Here is a 23,622-nt window from a genome sequence, read left to right as displayed (position 1 = left end):
GTATGATTCATCTGTTACCCGTTCGTTCTGGAGTCTATGAAGTTTCCAGTCTGTGGAAACGTTATCAAATGCATTTAGTAAAGAAGAAAGGTCGTATGATAGTTGTGAATGGTTTTCTTTGGGCTTTGCAGACTTTCATTACATGACCTTTCTGGAACTTGATTGCCATGTCACAGAGAGACCAATCGAGCAAGTAAAATTACACGCTTCATAACAACGAAACACTGATGGCACGCCCTGATAAGTGACAATGCGCCCTCTGTTACCTTGTGGCAGAGATGATAACCGAGAAAACTTATATGTAATAGTTGTTTGTATTCCTCTTCCTGTCACACGCAAACCAAGCTCTCATGAGCCATTGCATTCCTGACCTAAGTCGATTCCCGTCCGGGCCAGACCCAACCCGCCCCGCCCCGCCCTGCCATGCATATATCAGGGAATAATCTGTCTGTCCTTCCTCACGACTGACAAGCGACAGACAGGTGATGGCCAGGGGGTCATAACAAGGATTCTCACACATCACCACGCACGCCGCTCCTCCCCGGCCCGTGATTTTATCGAGGGACGCAGTGAGCGGCGGAGGACGGGATGTGTGTGCCGGGAAGTGGGTGACAGGTGAATGATCATAAAACATGGCGTATGTATGACTCGTGATACAGACCTGCACACTGAAACACAGGCAGACAAATAGACGTACGGACGCACACACACATATGCACACACAGACACAGATAATAATAAGAGGGGTTGCACTTCTGATTCAAACGTTCGTACATATTCGAGACATTTTTTTCTTATGTAAAATAAAGGCGACAATAGAGAAACGTAGGCCTTGCTAATTTTCGTGGCACGTTTTACTGTGTCTTCGAGGTGAACCTAGGCTGCCCACTGTGAGGTGAAGTATACGACTTGAGGCAGAATTGTCTCTTACTCTCTAACCTATACGGCATACTCCAGGGCACAGCCTTGGCACCCATACTACTCTCGAAAGTGCTAGAAGTATTTTGATATGAAACAAATATAGTGCAAGTATAGAAGAAGAAGGAGGAGGAGGAGGAGGACTTGGAGGAGGAGGAGGAGGAGGAGGAGGAGGGGAGTGGCCGCGGTGGTGGTCGCCGCGTGAGGATCTGTGTGGGCTGGGGTGGAGGCGGCGGACGGCCAGCCAGTCAGCCAGCGCCGGGCGAGCCGCGGCGGGGGAGGAGGCGCCGGGGTCCCGGGCCGCGAAGGAAGCAATATCTGCAGCTTGTCCCCGTTAATACAAGTTTTCTAAGACGAATGACGATTTTATTCGAAATCCTTGGCGAGTGTCCCATTTCAGCAATGAAAAGCGCGGCAGCAGCAAGTTTTAAAACCTGGCAAGTGAGTGCGAGGCGTGCCAAGGCCCGCCCACCGCCGGCCGCGGCCACTCATTGGAGGGCCGCTCGCCGCCATATTGATTCCCCAGCTACTGCTCAGTGGGACGCGGGGACCTGCCGCTCACACTTCACTGATTTCTATGTGACATTTCTTTATGCACGACAATGAAAAATGACCCCCCCCCCCCCTCCCTGAAAGTTTTCGTTTCCTTGCCGCTTCTTGGGGGCACCACCAGCCAGCACACAGGTCTCCTTTTACCCACGGGATGCCCCGGGCCAGTCATGCCCAAATTCAATTACCTGCAACAATTGAAATGAGTCAGGTAACATATCTCGTGTCTCCTCCTCATTACCAATTCATGAGAGGAAGACCTTCACCTCTGCCACGTCGCACTCCTCACCTAAGCGCATAAAAAAAAAAAAAAAAATCGCGCATCGAACCACAGGCGCTTCAATTTGTGTGTCTTGGGACAAACCGCCGCCCGGAGGGAATGCGATCTGCACCGAGACCTGAATACATGAATACTGAATCAATGAATGGGCAAGCCCTTTCGCAAAGTCCCCTCTCTCCCCTGTGAGCTTGGATCATTATTTGCCGTTTATTAATCGATGGACGACTCAGGTCATGGAGAATCGTTCCGAGCAAAACTCTCATTTGGAGGGTAAGCGTCAGGGGTCTAAGGAAGGACAAGTACAAGGAATCATTTTCTTGAAGGAAAATCAAACATCACGAGCGACCAGACCACTGGGGAGGAGTGGCAGGGAAGAGGAGTGACAACGTTGGTGTGAGGCAACAGCCCCAGCAGCAGGAGGGACCCCTCGTGCCAACAGCAGTGGCAGCAGCCAGTGAGGCAGCTGAGGGGCTCAGCCAGTGAGTGGTGCGAGGCGCGTCTCCGCCAACGAGCAGGCCAGCCCGACCAGGCCCCAGCGACCGCCATCTTGCGTGCGGCTCTGAGGCGGCACCACTCTCCCCCAGCCTCCCTTGCAACCTGCAACCCCGCCGGTCGTGCTCCCACTGATCGGGGCCCGACACGTCGCTTCCCGCCCCGCGCCCCCTCGCTGGTCACGACTATTCTCCCCGATTCCCGTGCCCGCGTCCTGCCCAGGTAAGGACTTTCTGCCGCCTTCCACTAAGGTCTTTCCACTCATCTTGTGGTTATCCAGAGTGACCTTTATTTACCTTTTTTCGGTGAGGGCAGCCATCCAGGAACTTACTCCATCATACATCTGGAGTATGCTGTGGCCCCGTCTCGGTGTTGTCTGTCTTTTGCGGAGGCCACAAGCCGTTCCTGTAATGGAAGCACGAGGAACACCTGTCGGTAGTGTGAGCGAGGGTGGTGGAGGAGTGACACTTGGGGTCAGGCAATGAATGAATTTATCTTGCCTGTGATGACCCCGCTGTGCTCATAAAATTTGCCGCCAGCATCATGACAGTTGTACTGGAGCCATAAACGTTGCCTTGCCATTGTTTTTGACAGTAAATCACGTGCTCATCAACAATGGGCCATATACTGACCTTTATTTACATTGCCAAGGTCTCAGGTGACGCAAGGCATGAACACGTTGCCGCCCCAGGTGAGCTGAGGGCCCTGAGCTGCACCTGCCGTTACCTGGCTCCGCTACTCCTTGGAGACCGCGACCACAGTTTTCCATCTTGTGGTTACCGAAAAAAATGTCTTATTTTAAGGCATACATGCTCCCCCTAGGCTCCGGCAAAGGTCCATATATGTATGTATATGTGCGTGTGTGTGTGTGTGTGTGTGTATATATATATATATATATATATATATATATATATATATATATATATATATATATATATATATACACACACACACACACACACACACACACACACACACACACACACACACACACACACTTATAAATATAAAGAAGAAGAAAGAAGGTTCACACATCTATATAATCAAATGAAAATTCATTATATATTATAAATTATAAATAATTTTTTTTTAATTAATATCATAGATTTATGACTTAAAAATATTTGATGGTATTAAAGATGCAAGTCAAATTTGGTTCTCTAAACGTTATTCTGTAAATACATAATAAAGTTTAGAGAACCAAATTTGACTAGTATCTTTTAAATTATCAATTTTTTTTTCATAAATCTATCATATTAATTAAAAAAAAACATATATTAATTCATAATGAAATTGAATACATTTAAAAGACTATAGCACACACACACACACACACACACACACACACACACACACACACACACACACACACACACACACACACACACACAGAAAGAAGGAAGGTCCACACGTCCATATAATCAAAGGAAAATTCATCCTTACTGCCTCTCTCTCTCTCTCTCTCTCTCTCTCTCTCTCTCTCTCTCTCTCTCTCTCTCTCTCTCTCTCTCTCTCTTCTCCTTGAAACATTTTTTTGGGTGGAAATTTCAAGCTCACCCAAGGCCTCGAGGACCCTAAATGTTTATAGTCGTGCAATAGGCGGACACGGCCGGAGGTAGTGGTGGTGGTGGTGACCCGGCCTGCCTGCCTCTAGTCCTCTGTTTCTCACCGCCGCCAGCTTTCCCTTCGGTCTGCACCCCACCAACGCCGCCGTCCGTTGAGGGAATGATAGGCCTCTCAACCATGTTTTCCCTCTCTCTCGCAAGTCAGAACTCTCTACAGTGAATTAAAATGACCTATGTTTATTCTTAAATGGCTTTGGTAAAGAGGAATGACATGCTATTACCGTGTTTTCAATTGACATGTTCGTTTTTTCGTCGGAGACTCAACAACTAGCTCCGGCCGTGAGAATATTCAGAAAAACGCAAGTCTCATTGCCATTGCGAAATCTTTTCCCCGCTCTGCGTCGGCGAGGAAGGAGGAAATCAACGTCACTAGCATAAAAGTGTTGAGCAGAAGGCAGCGAGCGAGTATTGTGCAGGAGGCTTGTGGTGAGGCGGCCTGCCCCGACCACGGCCCCTCGACCCTTCCTTTCCGCCTTCGCCGGCAACACTATGCAAATGAAGAGGCTCCGCTAACCCTTTCTGCCGTTTTTTTCGCTAACTTTCACCTGGCTCGGTTCGTTGCGTGGTTAATCTATTTATTGCAGTTGTTTCTCAAGGCTTTTAAGCTACACCTCGGACACGACTCTGGACATGGGAGGCGAGGCAGTGTCGGGCGGGACGGAGTAGCGGCGGCGGCGAGGCCCAGCGGAGGCAGCAGAGACGCGACACGATGGCCGGTGGTGTTATAGCGGCAGTGAATAGCTTAAAGTTGTGTGATTCTTATACGATGTCCAAAGTGTGCTTGCGAGATAGTTTAGAAAATATGCATACACGAACAACTGCAAGAAGTCTAAGAATGTCCGGCTGTCACGAACACTGGCGGACATCTAATCAATATTTGAATTATTTTACCACCTCACGCCCTGTTTTATTATACTTGATTGCCACCACGCAGCCAGGTGAAACGATGTCATGGCAGTGCCCACAGACACAGGTTGTAAATAGTTATGAAAAATTGAAAATGTGTGGGTGAAGAAAAAACAGCAGGTTGCGTGAACTGTATTTATGCGGCAAGTGTGGCGTGGAGTTCCTGCGATGATTGAGGATGATGAATGAAAATCGTGCTGAGGAGACCCTGACACGGGATGGAGACCGTGAGTAATTTTGAGTGATGACAGGGCGGCAAACGGTACGGCAGAGGGAGAGAGATAAATTGTCTGCTTTATATAGGAGTAATACCAATAAAAATATACTGCAGGCACAAATAGTTCGATGCTGGCTCAGCTTTGAAATGTTAGCATGCACATATTAGCCTTTAGTATGTGCAGAGGTCTTTGTGTGTGGCAATGGCTCCTGCAACTGGAGATAATTGAGAAAAATAGTGTACCTATATACAGCAGTGCACATACTGACATCCACCTAACATCTCATTCGCCTACACCCACCAATGTACAAACACACTGACACACACACACACACACTGAAAGTATATTAACAGCTGGGGGTAGTTCTGCCACTTTTAGTTCACAAAAAAAAAAAAAAAAATTCTAAAGTGTGCTCTGGCATGCATAATTTTTTTCATAAATGTCCCAAGAAGTTACACTTTTGCCAGGGAATATTGACCTCTATAGGGAACTATAGGCCTGTACGAGCACTCACCGGGAGCATCTGGGAATATGTAACTGGTGTGTGTGTGTGTGTGTGTGTGTGTGTGTGTGTGTGTGTGTGTGTGTGTGTGTGTGTGTGTGTGTGTAATGTGTAGGAATATTAGAAAAAAATAGCCACACTACATTTTCATCACTTTCATTGCATTTTTTCCGCTATTTTGGATACAATAATGTTGTGGACAGACAACGCCTGACGCACTCAAGGGCCAACGCACTCAAATTCATAACTGTCAAGCAAAATTCTACTCAGAGGATATAAAAATAATATTTCTGTACAAGTACTGAAAAATTTTCTGCAACATTTACAATCAGTAATTGCTTTCGTGATCACAATTACTAATAATATAATTAATCATTAGATGGACAGTGAGGGTATTTCCGTTTGTATTAGTAGTCTGATATGGGAACTTCCGCTTCCTTCGTGACTTCACCGATCCTTCGCGGCGGCGGGGTGCTTAGTGCCACCGCCGTTGGCACAGCCTCCGCCGCTGGCACCGCCGCCGCCGCTGACACTGTCACCGCCGCCGCCGCTCGATAATAAACTTATTTATTACCATCAGATTCAAGTTAAATAGATATTCTGCTACACACACTCACGTTGTCTCATATATACAATGGGAAATTTGATGAGAATTATTGGATGTAGAAAAGCTAAATTACCTCTTAATTAATATTTTTCATATTTTTAAATGTTTGGGTGTATAAATACCACTCAAGGAAATGGGTGACCATTTGAGAACTGGTTTACCATTGAAGGGGCTATATATGTTATTATTTGAGGATGTTTGGATATCCAGTTAAGGAATTTTATAGTACATTTTAAGAGGGCTAAAGGTTACTAGTTAGGGAGTTTGGGCTTACATTTTTAGGGAAACAATTTTAGTAAGGTTATAACGTATTCGTGCTTTATCGTTAGTAGCCAGAGCCGCTCCACGACACGACGCAGGGGTTTATCGTAAGCCTTACAGTCGAGGAAAGACAAATTTTGCCCTAATATTTCTATCACTTATCAAAAGTGTGTAACAGAACATACCTGCTTGAAATACCCTTTAACCACCTTTTGTTTTTCTCTCACAAGAACTTTTTTCTAGTTCCTTCAGCACAGCAACACCGGCGTGCGGCGGTGTGCCTGCTGAGCCGCCCAGCCACCCGGGAGCGCCGCCCCACGCGCGCCTCCTGCGGCTAGTCTTAGAATTTTCAAACCAAACGACTTACGGAGTTTTAGTTTATCATTCTTGAGATATTGTGACAAAGTTTTGATCAAAGTACGAGTCAAACTTCTGTCATCATACTGGAGTACACTAAAACTTAAAAGAAACAATGCTAAGGCAACTTGAGAGGAGGTTAGCAGCACAGAAGAGCGGGCGGTCGGCCGTGCGAGTGACGGTCCACAAATGAGAACATTATAATAGTCATGTATTGGCAAGGAGACGATCACTGTATGGCGCGTTTGCGGCAAGGAACCTGTAGGGATCAGTCCTTATGTCACGGGTGCGAGGAAGTGGCGTGATCACTGAGGGAGGGTGGAAAAATAGCGAGACGGAGGCCGGCCGCCGCTGAGAGGGAAGGTCCCGCCGCCCGGCACACGGGAATGAGCGATGAAGCGTTATACACACAAATGAAAAAAATGAAAAACAACAACAACGAAGCCCGATGAATAAACAAAAATAAGAAGAATTGCCAACCCCAAATGTTGATGAAAATAAACACACAGCAGTTATTTATTAGGCAATAGTTACCTAAGTAAATAGAATCAAATATAAAATGTCACCTGCAGTTTGAATCACAACATAGCCTCACCAGAAAATATGAAATAAAAAAAAGCAACATATATCACTGCAAAATAATCAATACAGAATATCATATAATGAGCTATCTATTAATAGACAATGTTAATAGGAAGAAAGATCACAGACGAAGAGAATACAAGCCCCATAAGCTACACACACACTGCCCGGAGTCTATAGGTTCCCTCGATCGCTACTGTAAGACGCAAGACCTCGGGGAAAATACTCTGGAAAAAGTATTATTTTTAATGTATGTCAGATTCGAAATGTTTTGTTTATTCAGGATGAACGAAATTAAAAATCGATGAGCTTCTCGCTTGCATACCTTGCTAAAAATATAAAGAAGTCATTCAAGTTAGGCAGGATATGAGATTATCTCAAGCAGGGATGTTTAAGCTGTCTATATGTTATTGAACTTGATGGCAAGTTCAGCATTATATATTTTTTTATAAATTCTCTTTACTTCGTAAAAGTTTCTTATTCTCTTTACGGATAATGCAGGAAATGACTTCTCCGTAGGATGTCATTTTGTGTTAGATCGCGATTTCGTCATCCCAGCATTACGAGTATCAGTAGAGAGAATAAGACACCGTTACGAAATAAAGAGAATTTATTAAAAAGATATATAATGCTCAACCTGCCATCACATGTCATAAATCATGCTTAAGAGAAAATCTGCCTACATAATTTATTATATCCTGAATACACACACACACACACACACACATATATATATATATATATATATATATATATATATATATATATATATATATATATATATATATATATATATATATATATATATATATATATACACACACACACACATGTATACATCATAGATAAATCGATTTAGATCGTTAAATAGATAGCGAAAAAATCGAAAAAAACGCATCAGCTGCTTCCCCACACAACGGTTCCATCTACTTTACTAACAATCAGCTGTTCACCGCTGCCCTCAGAACCCTGCTGTGACCGTGTGTGTTTATTGACTGTTGCGAAAGAAAAAAAAAAATGAGTCCTAATGATTCATATCCTACTTCATTATTTTGCTACTACCTTTTATCTTATTCAATCTTTCTTTCGTTTAAGGAGCTACTGTAATAAACGAATAAGGTTAATTATCATTGAAACATGAAAAAGAAGTGACCTTACTCCGACATTTCTCTGGAGCTTTATCATCCAGCCATTTTACAGGTCCTCCCGATTTCTCGTTTTCTTTCACGTCCCTCAAGGTCACCGCCACCAGGGCCGAGGGGTAACAACTGCCATCCTCGCTTGGAACGTGAAGGACCCGCGCCTAATTCAGAATCAAGCATAACTTCCAGTACCGGGGAAGGATGGAAGAACAAGAAAACGAAGAAAACAAGCATTCAGGGGCAGGACAGTGGGCAGGCGAAGGTGAATAACGCCGGCTAGCACGTCTCACCCATTAATTTCTCCGGCCAGCCCCACGTCACGTTCTGGGCCAATCAGAGGCGAGCAGGCGGGCCCGCGAGGAATGGCCGCCGAGAGGAAAACATTTTCATTTTGTTGCATACATTTCCATTTCGCTCGTTTGGTGTCTTCCTGAGGGTCTCTATCACCCAGCCAGGCACTTCCTCACCTCCTGTCTAGCACGCTATCCACGGGGTTCGAAGTGTTTGCCGAGGTAGTGTATATCAAAGCGGCGGTACACTTCCCTTAACACTTACCAAGCGATTTCCGCCAACTGTTCAACGAGACTGCGCAGACGCCACAAAGAAGGCCCACCGCGCATATGCCACCACATCTACTTCATTCGAATGTCCTGGCGAGGCATGGCGTCCTTGATTGTCCCTCATGTTCTTGGGTTTGCTTATCACTCTATTTTAATTAAAGCCGCCGTAGATTGGTGGGGTGAAGGCGTTATGGGGCAGGTCACGGCGAGGCTCCAGTGGCGTGGGACTGCTTATCTTGACTTCCTCATTATGGGTTTCGGATAAGGTCAGCACAGCGGCCGGGATCAATAGAAGGATGTTTGGGAGGATAAGAATAATATTATTTAAAATTCATGGGCAAGCTTTCTGAGAAAAATCCAATTCCTGAAAATAGACACTAAAGTTTTAAGAGCCCCCGATGACTCCTTGTCTGAGACTTTTCGTAGGAAAGTTTGCGAGGGTGACGCCGAGCCTGTGATGGTGGAGATTGGCAGCGGGCGGCCACTCCCACCCACCAACCTCCTCGTCCCACCCGCCAGCCGTGCCGCCCCGCCACCACCACCCTCACCACCTCGAACCAATCTCAGTGTTGCAGTTCCTAGCTTGGACATGCAAATATATAACTATTTACTTAAAAGAAAGGCTTTTTAAAGAACGGAGAGAGGGATTTTCACTGGGCCTCGATTACATTAACGGGGAACACTGCCAATGAATAAAATATGTGCTTAAAACTTTCAAGTCTTCAATAATTTAATCATGAATCTCTCCAGTAAGGTTCACAGCGTGTGTGTGTGTGTGTGTGTGTGTGTGTGTGTGTGTGTGTGTGTGTGTGTGTGTGTGTGTGTGTGCTTACAAAAATATCAGGTGACTTAACGGGGGTGACACGCGGACAATTAACATTCTGAGGTATAGAGACACGTGAGGAAGGGGCACGGACAAAGATCGGGAGTTGAGCAACCAGTGTGTGTGATGACTGAGAAGCCTCAACTCGCAACATACACGATGCTGAGTAATCTATATACTTCACCCTAAGTTTGCACACATACACAAATATTTATATACACAGTCAGCTTGAAATACACCTTTTGGCTGTTTCATGATGACACGTAGATTACTTACGCACGGAGGATAGCAAAGTACAACACAAGTTCTTTATCACCTTAAACTTTACTACAGTCAAGTTCTTTATTACTTTATATTTTTTCGGTCGTTAGTTAAGATGGTGTACAGTAAACGGGCGGAACACTAAGGAAGTAATGGGTACGTGTTTTGACCCACTAAGAGTTTGTATTAGGCCTACACAAATTAATATCTTTGGCTGATCAAAAGTTACCCCATAAAAAAAATATTAACGATCTGTATCGGGAGTTTCGTGTTATTGGTAAAGTGAAACACATAAACACCGCATTAAACACGTCGGGAAACTAGCATGAAAGTTTCTTATATGTACTTTTTCATGGGACCTTATAAGTCAATTAGCTAATCCTCTCTCTCTCTCTCTCTCTCTCTCTCTCTCTCTCTCTCTCTCTCTCTCTCTCTCTCTCTCTCTCTCTCTCTCTCTCTCTCTCTCTCTCTCTCTCTCTCTCTCTTCATTTACAGTACTCTGGGTCAATAACCTCCAAAGCTTCACCTTCTATTATCTAACGATGCATTCTGAAGACATCTAACGACCCAATTAAAACAATGGCATTGATTACACACGATTCCATCCGCTGACTCTCTTGCTGTTGCTGAAAACGCTGCAACTTTAGGGGCGACTTTTGCTAAGCTGCGCACTTGACTTCTATTTTGCTCCGAGGTTACTTACGGGCTAGTTTCCACTCTTTGGGGAGGGCAAGGTATATAGGATTCAGGAGTTGAACAATCCGTTACCGTTTGCCTTCGTTCGGTATCTTTAACTTCGGCAACCCATTCCAGTGGCGGGAGGAGCTCCAGCCCCCCTCCTCGCCTCCCGTTTTCTCTTATACAGAATGTGACTTCCAGGACGGGGAGACCTGGACCCTCAAGTCTCCGCTGGCGGGAGTGAGTTGGCGGCCTTCCGTTCCTTGTTGTATGGCTCTTGGTCTCTTTCCTCTCCTGTAGTGTTGGTGGCTTGCTGGATGCCGTAGATTTGCTATTATTAGAATCTTCTTGTGTTGGCCGTAGCGTAGATGAGGGAGTAAATTATCCGGTGTGTCGTTCGTCTACCAAGGAAGAGGTCCGCTGGGAATGATGTGTAAAGAAATAAAAAGCTAAATAAGTTTGTGTTGGTGCAATAGTAGTCCAACGCACGACGGGGAGGACGCTGGAGAGGACCGCATATTGCATGGAGGAAAGGGGGACTAATTACAAAAAGAAAGATTTATTTATATATATTTCTTTTCCCCCTCCTCCTCCTGATTGTCCTACTTTCTATTTATTTTGGACTTTTTTTCTTTTTCTTTTCCACTTCTTTTTCTTATAACTTCTTCATCTGATAACTCTTTCTTCCTAATTTTTATTACTGTTAGGCCTCCGAAGTGTCAAGCAGGATACCCAGCGGAACAGGTCCAGCAAACGTTCCAATTGAGTTTCGCAGCATCTATTTTGCCATGGTCTCGTAATGTTTCTGGGGGAAAATTAGAAGTAATTTATGCCTATGGTATAAATAAAGCTCTGCAACCCCGAGTGTTTGAGGCGGTAAATTAAAAAATCAAACCCATGTACTCTTTGCTTTGGTCTTGTGGTTGCAAGTCTGGAAACTACACACACACACACATACACACACACACACACAATATTTCCGAGCGTCTTGTCTTTAGCGGCTCTCGATTCCCGTGAGGTAAGCGTGATGGCGGCGGGGAAGGTGGCGGCGGCTCTCCACCACCTGCCGCCGCCGGCCACGGCCACGGCGCTCCCTGGCATCTCGATCCTCCAAAGCCGCCTGAGTCTGCTGTTTATCACTAATTGATGCTGCTTTAAGTCACAATGAGCCGCGGCGGATGTTGCCCTGCCTCAACATGTTCTTTTCTTCCTGGTTCCTCCGTGGCCGCGGCGAGTCTCTGCCGCCGGCCGCCATACATAAAGCGCCGCACCAAGGGTGGCGGTGATGGCGTTCGCAGCGGCAGCGGTGCTTTAACGAAAATAAATGTTGTGATTCTGTTATTTGTAAGGGTCATCACTAAAGTTTCCAAGGACTACACATTTTCACTGTTAATATACACTGCTATTAAAAAAAAAAAATGAGATGTTCACGTTTTATTAAATATATTTTCTCATTGGAATATATACATTTTCCATCCGTCTATAAGTAGCTAAATGTCATTGAAGAAATATCATCTAGCACAAACCTAGATCAGAAAACTACCAGTGCTGTTCTGATTTACGAAAGGACCAATACAATACAACTAGTTCTGGATTCGAGGTCCTGTATATACGGATGCAGTATATCGTGAAAGACTTATAGTAATAACATTTCCGAAACGTTTTTGCTTATCCATCTGTAGAGCACCCCAGCATTTCATTCCTATCTCGGCCTGAAATTAAACCGCCTTTGTTCGTGCGAGGCATTAGGAAGGAGGAGAGGCCGGCGGGACGCGGGCGACCTGTGGGCCTCGGCTCACAATCAAGGCAGAATTCGAGTTGTCCTGCGTCTCAGAGATGGCGGTCACGTCTTCCATTTCCTCTTGTGGCGCCCCCTCGGGCCCGCTATGTATTCCTGGCTCGATTAGTAGCTCCAGAAAGTCAGTTTGTATTGGCTTTCCCCTCCTTTGTCCTCTTTCATCAGCCCTCACTTGGTCCCTCTTTTGGCGGCGGGGCTTTTATTTAGTTTTTGTGTACTTTTTCCGAGTTTGATGCAACTTTTTAAAGATTTGTAATAAAATTTTATAGAAATATTTATATGCCTATTTTAGTAAATTATATGGCAAAGAATTTGAACTCTGTGCAGTCTACTTCCACCTCCTCGTTCCCTCTTTCTTGTCCTCGGCTTTCTGCTGATTGGGTTTCTGTGGGGTGCAGGAGGGAGGGGAGGAACAAAAAGTGAAGCACCTCGATCTCCCCATCACGACCTCCACCCATTCCATGTCCTCAGAGTAGACGGACGGGGAGCTGGCAGTCTCCCTGCTCTCGGAGGACATCGCCAGCGGCTCTCCTTAATTAGATTTCGGGTCCAGGGGAAGATTTTGCTGGGGAAAGCTAATCTCGTCCTTCTCATAGTTCTCAAAAGAGTCTTTGTCGACATTATCCTTTTATTTGCAGCCTCAGATCCATTAGTGAAACTGTTTTTTTCTCTCTCTTTCTCTCCATTTGGCGAATTGATCAAACGAGTTTCTCTAAGCGGGAAAATAAAATTGGTGTTCGTTTAGTCCAGCTCTCGAGTGTTTGTGTTCTTTGGTGTTGGTGTCCACCTTGTCTGCTGCTGCTGTTCGGGACTCCGCGTCCTTGTGAGTGACGGTGAATAGCTGCTGCTCCTTGGCTGTGTGTCCTCAGTACGGGCATCACATTAATTTTCTCTCCTCTCAACATTGATTTGCTTCTGTTGCTGGCATCGTACTTTTCTCTAACCATTTGACATTTGTTTTCATATACTATTCGGTTATATGTTAGCTACTGATGATTCCTTTCATTGTTGGGCCTTGTGGTGCCTCGCAGCTTGTGGGTGTCAGGGGCTCCTGGCTCCTGCTCCTCCCTTACAAGTCTCACTCGTTCTCTCATTTCTTGAGCCGCTTCTTGCGTTTCTTAACAAGGACTTAATGTCTCGCTCAAATGCTGCGTCCTTAGTTATACTTTATTTATATATTCCATGTTGGTTCATACATGCATGGATATTACCATTACAGGAACACATGAATATTTATGAAACATTTTATCATAAATTTAGAGTTTATAGCTTGTTTACAAAGATTTATTTCTGACATTTTAGAGCGTCATTAGCAGGAAGAACATAAAATGCAGCGACTTTTAGACTCATCCTCTGTGCTTGGAGGCAGGTTGTGTGCCACTATGCTACGTGAAAAATGATATTCGTTTAAAGCAGAAAATACATTGAAAGAGAAGAAATGAGGAAAATATGTCAAAAATAACATTACTGTTTCAGCTCTAGACTACTTCTTACGTCAGGCTTACACAACTTACATGCTTGAAGAGAATACAAATAAAATCCAAAAATCAAGAAACAAAAGACTCCTCAGCAACAGCCATGTGTGGGATTCTGGTGTCTGTATTTGGCGTCCTACTCTCTGCTGACGGAATTCTATTGAACTCCTTCCCTCAGACGACGCTTTCCTGCCTCCCTGCCCCTGCTGAGGTCCGTGCTCCCTGCCACGCCCCCTTCCCCCCTGCTAGTCTAATGCTTCCTCGGTTTACAGGCCGCTCGGATCTGTAGACCAATTTCTTTGATTGGGTTCTGTGATCGGCCTCGTCGCCATCAGAACCGAGGACCAAATGCTAATTTATGCCGACGTGCGCACACAGAGGAATCAAGAGGGAAGGAGGCGGAGGAGAGAGGGAAAAAGGATGAGAGAGAGAGAGAGAGAGAGAGAGAGAGAAAAATGATGCCTTAGTGAGAGGGATAAATGGAGAGAACACGAACTTGGACGTGGGAAAGAGATGAAGAAAACCGGAGACTGACAGGCAAGGCGGAGAGGTAACGCGTAACTCTTCCAGCACAACAAGCCTGTACAGACGCATTGTCCTAAAACAATGGCCACTTGTTTCAGGCCGCACAAAGGGATGACTAAAGGCAATGCACGACGGGAAGCAGAAAACAAAAAGTCAAGAACACGGGGCCCCGTTCACTCGTCCCCTGATGCACCTGAGAGAAAACATAGATTACTTTAATATCCGTTCTTGTAGCTGAAGCCCTTAATTATCGAGTTAACTACTGACAGACGTCTAACAACTCACGCAAGAAAACTGAAAACAAAATAGGTCGAACGTAAGGCACCGTTTACTCGTTCCCTGATACACCAAATGATTTCAGTTCCAACGAAGGAAACAGAGATTACTTTACTATGCGTTCCTGTAGCTGAAAAGCCATTAATTACCAAGTTAACGACGTATAGGCATCTAGTAACTCACGCTGGAAAACAGAAAACAAAAAGGCAAGAACACGAGGCACAACTCACTCCTTCCCTGCTACACCAACGATTTCAATTTGAACGGAGGAAACATAGATCACTTTAAAATACGTTCTTGTAGTTGAAAGGTCATCAATTACTGAGTTAATGACATATAGGCATCTTAAAACTCACAGAGGAAGCTGAAAACAAAAAGCAAGAACGAAGGCACCGTTCACTCCTTCCCTAATACACCAACGATTTCAATTTGGAGGAAACATAGATTAATTTAATATACGTTCCTATTGTCGAAAAGTCATTGATCGCCAAGTTAACGACATATGAGCCACTAATACATTTTTTTGCTCATTCCTGCCAGAAGCCACCAGACTAAAAGCCCTCCTCACACATTCCCTCACACCTTCCCACAGTCCCTAAAATAGTTGAACCTTCATCACCCTTTAATATAACCCATAACCACCTTCCCTTATTGTCTCATCTCTACCTCTCCCCTTTCCCTCCATCACCGTTACAAATCCTTAATAAATATCGCGGCGCCTCATCGTTGAACCCCCGTCCCCCCTTTCTTCGTTATCTCCCCGGCCAACCTTCAGCCAACCTTCGGGTCATTAGTATGCCCTCCGAGGCCGACTCATTTCCGGCTGAGTTTCCGACCAGATGTAATTTAGTACCGCGAGCCATTTTCTCTTCGGTGATGGTGATAGTGATAACGGTGGTGGTGGTAATGGTAGTGGTGGTGGTAATGGTGGTCGTGGTAATGATGGTGATGGCGGTAATGGTGGTGGTGGTAATGGTAGTGATGGGGGTAATGGTGGTGGTGGTGGTGGTGGTAGTGGTGGTGGTGGTAGTGGTGGTGGTAGCGGTGGTGATGATGGTGGAATGAGAAAAAAACGTTAGTATCTAAATTTTTTGCCCTCTTACCCTCATTTCGCTTTTTGCTACAAGTCAACATTTCTCCATCTTCCCCTCTTTCCTGTCATCCGTAGTTTTCGCCGTTTTTTTCTCATTATACTTTTTCATCTCATTACCAGATCGAAGAGGGTATTTAATGGTGCATCACAAGAAACAAGAACTACTGTCACATCAACTATAATAAGTTCCTCTATTCAAGTGCTGTCCAACTTTTTTTTTACCCTTGTACTATACCCCTTCTCAACTTATGTATAATTGTCAAACTGAAGATCTATTATTTGATCATTACCTTTCACATACCTATTTAATAATGCTCCCTACTCCAGGATTATGCAACCCCATTTTGGTCAATACTACGCTCTACGCAGCTCCCCCCCAACCCCTCCCATACAAAAAAAGAACAGAAGAAAGAACAGCGGGGAGGCGGTGGCACCAACTTTAGGCCTAAGCCCGGCGCCCCTTCTCTCAATTCCCGGCGGGAGAGGCTCTTGTTCTTCGTTTTTTAGTGGCACTCACCCGGAGGCCTTCGTCTCATCTTTTATCTCCTTGTTTGCTTCACATGTTTTCCCTTTCCACGCCAGCGGTAATTGGGGCACTCCACGCCGGCATTCCCCTCGCGAAATTTGATTCCTAAGGAGTTTCAATGACCTCGAAGGCCTAGTTTCACAATCCTCTCCATCTCTTTCTTCTCTTCGCATTGCTTCATAACGTCGGGCGTCAAGGAAAGCGGAGAGCTTATATCATTGTGAAAGGGACATATTCCAAGGCCTCAGCACAAGGCCTAACAGAACAGCTCCGTGCTAGGCCTATGCTGCTGAGGCTTGGAGGAAAATTGAGTCGCCTAATCGAAGTAGACTCAAGCTATCGTAAATAGAGTGCCATGGCAGTCTCCTCGATGATCCTCTCTTATTGGGAAAAGCTAATTTGGTGCCAGTAATGATTGTGACCTTTAAGATGACACGCCCGAAGGGTCAAAGTGGCCTGGCTTCCTGGCGCTGGATGGCATTAAGAGGAGGCGGTGTATTTACATTAGCCAAAGGCGCTGCTCGGGGGCATATCTCTCCATCTGATGCCGTGGAGCTTTATATATGTATACGCCCATCGCCCTGCCATCATAATCCTCAGTAAATATGCAAAAGTCAACGACGAGGCCACATTAATTAGCTTTCTACGTGTCTCGGTCGTTCGCTTATTGATGGCTATCTACGTCTACTCCAGACACATAATGGAATAAATATGATTAATGGTGAGGGAAAGACAATGATCATCTCCACGGGCTCATTGTGTAACGTTTTTTTTCACTATTGTTCCAATAAGAAATCAAATACACAGTAAACGGAGTGCGTGAGGATCTTCAAGCTCATCTTGCACAAATCCTATTCTTGAAGACAACAAAACGACTTTAAACGCTGCCAATGAAAAGAAAATTCAGCACAATTCTGAGCTTTGACCAATACTTGTGACAAAATACATATAGAATAAAAAACATATGATTTCTTCAAACGATATTATTTCCTCTGACATTTACGATTTGGATTAAGGACACCATGACGCCCGTGTGTGAGGAACGTGGAGGGCCGCCGAGGCTGGGCGCTCGAGGAACAGTTAGGGGGAGAGGAGGACAGGTTCCCATCAGGGTGCCCATCGCTGCCCGGGGCCACACGGGCGAGACACGGGCCGCATACTCTTGCATCACCCTGCCGTGTTGCGGGGCAGAACACGGCGCAATGGTGGGGCGGGGAGGAGAGATGGAGACGAGTGGTAAGGGGCCGAGAAGAGCGGTGCCACTGTGGCTGAGAAACTTAGGGACTTGAAGGAGAAAGGTTAGAGAATAGCAGAGAATGGTGAAGAGATGACAAGTAAAGAGGTAGAATAAAGGACTAGAAAAATATGGATGGGAGAGAAATCTAAGTAGGGAGACGTTTATAAGGATAAAAAAAAAGTGTTAGAAATATGAGAGGTACAGGATGAAAAAAAAAAGTCAGAAGGGAGAGATTCATGGTAAAGAAGGTTGATTCATGGTTAAAAGGACGAAGGTGTATGAATGGATGAAATAAAGCGTTAGAATGACACGATAACCTGATCAAAGAACTCGCTAGAGAGGTCAGAAAAGGAAGAGCTGTGACGTACTCAGCACACATGATTATCGCGAGGAAAATGAAGTGAGGGAAAATAAAATGGAACAAATGTAAATTGGAAGGAATTCTCTCTCTCTCTCTCTCTCTCTCTCTCTCTCTCTCTCTCTCTCTCTCTCTCTCTCTCTCTCGTCCTTTCTCCTATCTGCGGCCACAAGGGAGGGGCTTCTCTAAAAGGTGAGCGACCGGAGAAAGGAGGGAGGGATGGAGAAAAGGAAGGAGGGAGTCGGGAGGGAGGGAGAGGGTGAGAGAGGAATGTGTAAGGCTGTGAGACGCTGGTAAGGGAAGGGAGATAATGGTAGAGGGAAAGGAGGGATGGAGGAGGGCAAGAGGTGCCGGGAGAGAGGAAGAGATATAAGGGATGCTGAGAGGAATGTGAGGTGAGACGAAAGGGTGATGCTGTGAGAGGTATGGAGGGCGGAGGGGTTGAACGGAGGAGAGGAGGAATCGAGGAAGATGAAGCCGATGAGATAGACTGGAAAAATTCACATAAAACAAGTCCTGGAGCGAAAGAGAAAGCCCGATCTGATGGGTTTTAAATATGAGGCAGACTTGGATGATAAAAAAGAAAAATCAAATAAAAAACGCATGATTTGATGGCCTGCCGATTAGTTACACACACACACACACACACACACACACACACACACACACACACACACACACACACACACAAACTATTACTACTTCTACTACTACTACTACACAAATATGAGACACTTACACAAACACAATCACCATTTCAAAATACGGTGATGGGTGGAAATACAAAAGCAAACCAAATACCGTTAACACCAGCATACAAAACACCTCCTCCTCCCCTTCTTCTCTTCTACTTCTTTCTCCTCTTCCTCCTCTTCCTACGGTAGCACAGACGCCATAAACACGCGGATAGGGTATCGTATGTAAATCTTTTCCCGAAGGTGAGGCGGAGAGGAGGAAAAAAGGGGCAACGTTACCGAATACTCGATTACTCACAGGTCATGAGGAACACACACATACGGGACTCGATTCACATATCATTATTGTGTTATTAAAGTTTGTGTGTGAGTTTTCAATAATACAGAGAAAAAAGATATGGCTCTGTGATTTCCATTTTGTGATTCTATTTTGGACTAAATATGAAGGAAGCCGAAGGAATGGTTGAGGTAAACAGAAATGAGGCAGAGGTAGGGAGAAGAGAACAAAACTATTGAGTGAATTAAGGGTAAGGAAGAAGAAGTTGATGAATAAGTAGCAGGTGAGGGCGGTTGTTTGAAAGTGAATGAGATGCAGAACTTAATTAAATAGGGAGGAGATGTGAAGGGGGATGAGAGATAGATGAATAGAGAAAGATATATAGATACAGACAAAAGAAATGAAGAATAAAAAAAAAAATGGTTAACATTCCATGCCCATCTTTCCCAGTCTCTCCGTTTTCCATTTTCCTCGTTCTCCGCCTGCGTCTTCTATTTTCGGCAAATCGTAAATACCAATGCGATTGATACCAATGAAGTAACTGCCGGTCTGAAGTATTTGAACTGACCAAATTAATGGTCGCCAAACAGATAGCATTACGCGTGCCACTGATAATGGCTTTATATCAAGGAAAAATCTTACAAAAATACATGTTTTGTTTGGGCGTCTTAGATAAAACAAAATTAATGGTAGTTTTTGTCTGGAAATGAATTAGGACTCACTGATTGTTTCAAATACCATGCTCGTTATTGTCTTTACACGTACACACGCACGCACACACAGACATAGGCAGAAATATAAATATGAAGAGGATGGAACATTTTCCTAACTATGCAGGCCGCTTGTCTAACATCTGAACGCAAATTTGTATTTAAGCGACTGTTACTGTTCTTATCATGTTATCTTCGAGTGCGTGGCCATGAATGCAGACTCTTGAATAGTGCCTGAATACGGGTTTGTATTCGTGTGGCTGTTAATGTTCCTATCACACTAGGCGGTGAGGGTGAGTTGGCCTATTCTTATTAGTCACTGGAAGTATGAGTTACAGAAATGCTATAAATATCGTCAAACCAGATACTGACAAACCTTTTTTTTAACTATCTGATTTCTCTACTTGTTAATTTTCACAGTATCATTTTTTTTCTGATATACGTATTAATTGGAATGGTACGTATGAATCGATAAGCAGATCCTATCGTTATATATGTTTGTGTGTGTGTGTGTGTGTGTGTGTGTGTGTGTGTGTGTGTGTGTGTGTGTGTGTGTGTGTGTGTGTGTGTGTGTGTGAGACTGTTAGGTTGAGGCCTTTTAAACTTCCCTGGCTGAGACTGAGGCCGAGGTGGGAGCTCAAGGTGGCAGCGCTGAGGTGTGTCACGCCTCATCGTCTCCCTCACCTCCTTCGCCGAACCTGCTAACTCATGCAGGATATTCTCGCCTCCCACCTCGCTAATATCCCGGCTGCTACTACTGCTTAATGGTCCCATCTTCACATCCCTCCCTCCCTCCCTCGTACACTTTTTTCTCTATTCCTTAGGCCTAATCCTCCTTTTCTGCTTCCTCCGTGCACACATAATCCATAAACTTTTTGAATTTTCTCTTTTATTTTTGTTCAATATTCCTAATTTCTTGAAATTATCCTTCTCTTCATTTTTTGTTTATTCTTTTAGTTTTCTTTTCTCTTATACAGTTCTTTGTCTTGTTTTATGCCCACTTAATTTATCCTCCCACCCCCTTCCTCCTCCACTCTCTCTCTCTCTCTCTCTCTCTCTCTCTCTCTCTCTCTCTCTCTCTCTCTCTCTCTCTCTCTCTCTCTCTCTCTCTCTCTCTCTTGTATACACAGGCCACTCCGCACTACATCACTATGCATACACATGTTTTCCTCGCCCAGCACTCTTATTTAGTCCGATTTAAATCTGTCTGTATAGTATGTAAACCATCCAGCTCATCTTGCACAACCTTACCACCTGAATACATTACTCCGGCGCTGCTTGCTTCCCACCATTACGTGTGCGGTGCCGGAGCGGAAAAAATGTAGAGGAAATGGATGTGGTTGCTCTGGCTTCGTTGTGGTGTTGCTTTTATTTCACGCGATAATTTTAGATGCAAATACACTTTTACCTAAGAAGCGGTATGAGTAAGAAGCGTGCACATTGTTTTGCCTTATATTTCAGACATTTCTCTTTCGTATTTTTTCTCACTCTTTCTAAACCACCTGAATCCAATAGACAAAGGTAACTACGACCTCCTTTGAATTTTCTTACCCTTTCTAAAACACTTTATTCCTTTGACAAATTTAACTACGAGTGGAAGAAGCGTGCAACATTTTCTTTTACGTTATATTTTAGACATTTCTCTTTCGTATTTTTTTTCTTACTCTTTCTAAAACACTTAAATCCAATAGACATATGTAACTACGAGAGGAAGAAGCGTGCGCATTCTGTTTTAAGTCATATTTCAGACATTTTTCTTTCGTTTTTTTCTTTCTTACTCCTAAAACACTTAAACCTAATAGACGAATCATTACAACCTCATATGAGTAGTTTTTCTTGTAGAGAGTTAAGAGGAACAAGAACTGATGTTTATTTCTTCAGTTGCGTAAAAACTCAGCATGCTTGAAGTCGTCCATTTACCCTCAACAAATAAAGTGTCGGGTATAATAACCAATTTCCACTTCCACTTCAAGCCTCCACTTTGTTCTGTACCCTCTTCCTCGACCACGGCAATTTCAGGCAGCACAGCACACCCCTCACAGCCACAGCACCTGCCGCCGCCCCCTCCCTCGCCCCCTTCCTCCTCCCGCTCCGCCACCCTGAAAAAACGATAAAACTTTGTGTTATCGCCTTTGAGGTTGCTGACGTAAATTGCTTCTGTCTTATCTCCCGGCTGGTGATAGGCCACTTCCTCTTCCTCCCCTTGCTTTTTCTTCCTCCTACAAAGCCATCTGTTTCGTCTTCACTTTTTCTTTTTCTTTTTATTTATGGTGTTCTCTCTTTCTCCTCATGTTCTTGTGTGTGGTTTGAGTAGCTTAAACTTCACTTTCTCTTTGATTTTAGCTCATTTGTTTTGTCTTTGAATTATATGACGAACTTTTAGTCAAAGGTTATGAAAGAAGGGAATGTTAGAGAATTAATGGGAAAGGAGGCGAAGAAAATGTTGACAAAAAAGAAAACGAACATGTAGACAGAAAAAAAGAGCGATTGTGTAGGCAGGGAACGGAAGTGAACACCAAGACTGGAAAGAAATTGAAAATGAAAATAACAGGGGAAGCAAAGCAGAGAACAGGACAGAAAATGAACAAATAAGATGAAAAGCGATTGAGCATAAGGCAGGAAGAGGAAGTAATAGGGAAAGCGAGTGAAAACATATAGACAGAAAGAGGAAGTGAACATGTACAAGAAAATTGGGGAGGAAGAAGAGAACCAGAAGGCCATTTTCCCATCCCGCTCTTTTAAGGAAACTCTGAGGGTCTTATCTGATTAGCGAGGTGCCGCCGCGTCCCCCTGGCTTCCGTGGGCTTCCCTCTCCCCTCGTCGCTTCAAATCCCCTCAGCTCCTTAGTCAGCCCCCTTCCTTTCTTCCTTTTCCTTCACCTCATACAGCTCTACATCTCGCTCTTACTCCGGTTTCCTGCACCCTTCATTCCTTCAGCCCCTCAACTCTCTTTTCTCTTTTTCTTTCTCCTCTTCAGACGTCACCAGCTCCACACACTCCTATTCTTTAACCCTTCAGCTCCCTATAACCATCTTTTCCTCTTTCTCGTCCCTTCCCTCTCCTCACCTCACCAGCTTTATACATGGACTCCTTTTATTCTTTCATCTTTCACCCCTTCCTTTCTTCCTTTAAGCCTTCAGGCCCTCAGCATTATATAACTAGTCGCATTAGCTTTCTTTATTTTCTTCCCCTCAACCTACACAGCTCTTCATACTCCTGCTTCGTTTCCTTCCTTCCTTCCTTCCTTCCAATCTCTGTAGCCCCTGAGTTTACTATACAGACCCTTTCCCTTTTTGTACCGTCCTTCTCCTCACCCTCCTCAGCTCTCGCCAGCCCTACACACTCCTACAATGCCCCAAGACACCATAAAGGACTCGCCATGCATATCCTTCCTCTCCTACAACTATATTAGGATATCTATCTCACATACTTTTATTTTACAGGCGAACCGAGTATAAATATGGTTTCCTGGATTGCAATCAGAGTTCCTCGGGTGGAGCAATGAAGAATGTGATGACTTAGAATGATAAAAACAACTTCACTAATAAAACTAAAATATTGGAATGTATTACACCCAAGGTCCATTTGATCAATAAAGCACAGCGGATGGCACAATCTAAACTTTACGAGCAAACTTTATATTAAGTTTCCCAATGCTGCTGGTGGTGCTGGTGCTGCTGTTGTTGTTGTTGCAGCTGTTGTTACTGCCGCTGTTTGTGTGTGGCGTAGTTCATGAAAACGAAAACGGAGAATCTTAAAAAATCATTGGTCCACTTGTTTCATATTACTTGATATCATTATAATAATAACAATGATGATGATAATAATAATAATAATAATAATAATAATAATAATAATAATAATAATAATAATAATAATAATAATAATAAT

General features: G+C 44.3%; 1 protein-coding gene across 1 annotated transcript in view; it reads left to right on the top strand.

Moving 5' to 3' along the window:
• Positions 1–2,046: 2,046 nt before the first annotated feature.
• LOC127008933 (homeobox protein abdominal-B-like) overlaps positions 2,047–23,622 on the top strand; it is a 130,987-nt gene continuing 109,411 nt past the window's right edge. Inside the window, exon 1 of the mRNA XM_050881418.1 lies at positions 2,047–2,461. The gene's annotated coding sequence lies outside the window, so the exon portion shown is untranslated. The remainder of the gene's footprint in view (positions 2,462–23,622) is intronic.

Source organism: Eriocheir sinensis, chromosome 39, assembly GCF_024679095.1.
Source record: "Eriocheir sinensis breed Jianghai 21 chromosome 39, ASM2467909v1, whole genome shotgun sequence".
NCBI lineage: Eukaryota > Metazoa > Arthropoda > Malacostraca > Decapoda > Varunidae > Eriocheir > Eriocheir sinensis.
The sequence above is the reverse complement of the archived record's forward strand: the minus strand, read 5'-3'. Positions and strand labels throughout refer to the sequence as shown.